We start from the raw sequence: 4,162 nt of genomic DNA, 5'->3' as shown, positions 1-4,162 counted from the left end.
GTGTCAATTGCGTATTTTCTTGTCGTATTTATCACAATGAGTGAAACAACAAAATCTAGCACCGTAAACCAAATTTCTCACCTCAATGAAGGATGGAATAAAAATGTCCATAATGGTTTGATGTGATTACGTCACGAAGTATTTGAAAAGATTTATAGATTGGTGAAAAATGAAGACGCGTTAGATCGCCCACAAAACATTCTTATTATAAGTGTGTTTATTATGTTATTGTAGATTTATAATAGACATGTGTTGCATGTTAGTGTAGAAAACTACAATGATACGCTTAGCAGACCTTAAAAGAATCACTATATAAGACGTGGGAACATATTAATTAGATAAAACAATGCGTCAAAGTTATTGTATTTGATTCTGTGTTATAAATTTTACACACACATATATATATATCAAATTGTTGCTAATTGCTAATTCATTAAAAAAATTGCATTTTGTATTCGTTGCAATAAGTTTTAATCAACATCTATATAATGTTCCATTGCACAGACTCGTCCAATAATTTATATTTGTTGCATGGTAGTATGAAAAATTAAATAAACAAGTTATGTGATATAGAAAAATACAAACAAGTTTTATACTCACGCCATTTCAAATTCAAAGATGATGATACCACAACTAGGTGATTTAAACATTGTTAGCACTTGAGAATAAACTATTAGAGAACCTGTAATGTATAGATGGGTGTTTTACAGAAAAAAATAAATTGTTGTATGAAAGCATGACAATTGATACAAAACTAGGTTGCTAGCTCAAGTTTCTTTGAAAGATCATGAGTTGTTTATGAGCATATGTAGTATGATGTACTAATACCTCCACTTTTGGATAATAAGTCAAAAAGTCGTCAAAAGTTAAGAAATGCACGCGTCTTACATACCAAACATTGTTACAACTTTAATTACATGGATCCGTTGAAAGTGATATCTAAATGACCATATGCCTCATGTATTTAACAAAAATTCAAAATATTTATGTGATAAAAAATACAAAGATTTAAGTACGGGTTGAAACTATCTAAAAGTGCGACAATATCATTATGTGATCACTTGATAAGTAAATGTTATACAAGTGTCCATGAAAGGACATTAAACGAGATTAACATATCTTGTAATTCTTTTAGAAACATTATTAAGGGATTTTCTAATGCATGTCTTAAGAGTATATGTAATAAACACTTATTATGTGGAAAATTCTTATTGAAACGACCACTTCACATTAATTACATTAATTTTGTAATAACTATCATATTTAACTTTATATTATTCACTCATAAATCTTTTCTTTATTCATTATTACTAATTAAATGTTTTAATTTCCCTATAAAATTATTCTTTCATCAACTTCTAATTCCAACCATTTTTCTATAAATATTTACTATTAAACAATCACTTTCAATACTTTTCTATATTTAATTTTAAATTAAATGATATATAGCATTACTATTATTCTGCAAATTGGTGGACACTTTATTTTGGATATTTATGAGTTTCCTATTGAAGAAGATGTTATTGAAAAATAAAGTGAAAACAAGAAAACAATTTATGAGGAATCATTCGTTGGCCAATATTTTCGTATTTTAATATTAAAAAGGTCATTGTTAGTTTGGGTGTACATTTAAAAAATCACTTTCATATTTGAATATTCTTTACATATAGATGAATAGAAAAATGGTGAAAAATCAAAAATGATGAAAGCATAATTTTAGAGAGAATTAAAAAAAAATTAATTAATAATCATGAATTGAGAGAAAATTTAGAAAAAAATAATAGAACGTTAAATATGATAATTATTAAAAGTTTAATATAATTAATGTGAAATGGTAATTTCAATAAGAATATTCTATATAATAAAGTTTCTTATATGTGCACATCCTTTGGGCATATATTAGAAAATTCTTTAATTTTAGAAAAAAATTATTTCAAATAAATTGAAACAAGGATTAGTTGGTTAAATATCATACAACTTCTTGATACATACAAAATGCTAGAAAAGAAAAAAAAATGATCAAAGTCAATCAAAGCGAAGTATTTTTATGACGCAATAATCGACCACTTCAAAGTTCAAACCGTATTATTTAGTTATATCACAAACAAACAAACACAAAGTTTTATATAAACATCGTATGTCACAAACAAACAGAAGGTTCGATATAAATATCTTCTTATACTTGAATCCTAGTCGAGTTCACACCACATAAACCAAGTAACAGATGACACCTGATTCAAGGTCGTCTTGATCGGTCAATTAGTACACCACCCGATAGCGACATTTTGCATAACTATAAACACTAGATTTCAAACGTTTTATTTGTTTAATACTTTCCTACAACATTGGATAAGATACAGTACAAACTGATTGTGCCTTGGGTCCATATATCTTTCCTTTTCAAAAACAAAATATACTGAAATCTTTTTACGTTATCAGAGTCCACTTCATGATAAAAGGCAAGGGCATGCCGTAAGTTTTGTAAATGTTTAAGGGTTGAAAGTGTAACATTTATAAAACATAGACATGAGAGTGTTGACCAGTCAAAGTGGCATTAAACTTTAAAGCAAAGTTAAGGTTGAATGGGACGTGCGTTGACCAAAAAGTTTGACCAAATTCATTGACTGCTAATTCATCACTTACCACAAAAAGCTAAAATGCTCTTATAGAAATATCATATTTTAGTATTTTACAAACTTGAAAACGTAATAAATTTTAATTAAATTAATTATTAATTAATGGTAGTATATTTCGGTAGTGATATTTATTTTTTAATCAATGATGTCATATTCAATTGTATGTATATACACAAAATATTATTGTAAATAAGCTTTTTAAATGTAATATTTATTTTATTTTAATTACTTTGAATGTAAAGTCAATTAGGATGAACTACCAATAATAAATTAAAATAAGAGAAAAAAACTTTTTAAATAAAAACAAACAAGATATCTAGAGAGAAAAAGAAACACCATTCACTAGAAGTAATTACATGCATCTAACAATTAAACTATTATAAACATCATAAAAGAAAAGAAGTTAATTCTATATTTTTATATTATTATTATTATTATTATGAAGAAGAAGAAGAAGAGGTTGATTCAAACTTGTAGTGCTTATCAACGGCAACAGAAACATCCCAAGTGCAACTCAAACCCTCCGGCAAGATGACAAGGTCTCCGGCACCAAATTCCGATATCATCTCCGACGAGTTTTTCCGGTAGACTTTCACTTTCCCCTTGAGCAGATAACATGTTTCCTGTGCATCAAACTTCAACTGGTACTTTCCAGGAGAGCATCCCCACCTTCAAAACAAATTAAATAACATGAAACCCTAATTATACATATATTTATATATATATATATTTCAGGAAAGAGAGAGATGATTACTTGGGCCAAGATTTGATACCGAGTTGAGAAAGATGAGACTCAGAAGGGTTTTTGTGGACAATTATGGTTAGATCTGAGGAAGAGTCTCCTGCTGCCATTAAACAAATTCAAGATTCTCTCTCTAACACTAACACACAGTTGGTTTGTCAAGATGAGGTTGCACACTACGTATGGTGTAGACTGTTGATATATATATAGTGGGTAGAGAGAGAGAGAGAGATTGTATAAGTTAGGTTTTTGAATAAATGCTTATGACTTAATGGTATGATATAACATGTGATGATAAATATGGGTTATTTTTAATTTAATAATAATAAAATAGTTATTTTATTAATGGTTGTTGACGTAGTATCATATTTATCCTTAATTTTTAACGTGGTGTAGCGGTATGAAATCAGGGTTTTTTATTGAAGACCTACGTTTAATCTCTGTATAACACTTTGAGAAGATATAAGTGGCTTAATAAAGAAAGATCAAGATCTATGTAATCTCCAATTCAATCTTGAAGGCGTCCCGAGGTTTTACCACCGATGTGTTTTTCGACAGGTGAGTTATCTTCAGAACTAGAGATAACTTTGAAGAGTTTAAGAGTTTCGTATGATTTGGTTGGGCCAGTTGACGGTGACCTTTTGCCATTAAGACATCACATACAAAATACCTAAGCAATTCTCTGTTTATTAGCCATTAAAGAAAGAAAGAAAAATATTTATTAACCTTCCAAGATTGACAATGACTTATTCTTACATGTAATTAACTTAAAAGCACATTTATT

At 28.3% G+C, this 4,162-nt stretch overlaps 1 long non-coding RNA gene across 1 annotated transcript; it reads right to left on the bottom strand.

The window, feature by feature from the left end:
- Positions 1 to 2,902: 2,902 nt before the first annotated feature.
- On the bottom strand, positions 2,903 to 3,710 carry LOC143582307 (uncharacterized). The gene is made up of 2 exons (XR_013143950.1): positions 3,391 to 3,710; positions 2,903 to 3,305 (listed from the first exon to the last, which is right to left on the bottom strand). It is a non-coding gene; the product is annotated as an uncharacterized LOC143582307 (long non-coding RNA).
- Positions 3,711 to 4,162: the final 452 nt, after the last annotated feature.

Source organism: Bidens hawaiensis, unplaced genomic scaffold (assembly GCF_021521415.1).
Source record: "Bidens hawaiensis isolate Kalapana, Puna unplaced genomic scaffold, B.hawaiensis_p1.1 tig00031524_1, whole genome shotgun sequence".
Taxonomy (NCBI): Eukaryota; Viridiplantae; Streptophyta; class Magnoliopsida; order Asterales; family Asteraceae; genus Bidens; species Bidens hawaiensis.
This window is presented reverse-complemented; position numbering and strand designations above follow the sequence as displayed.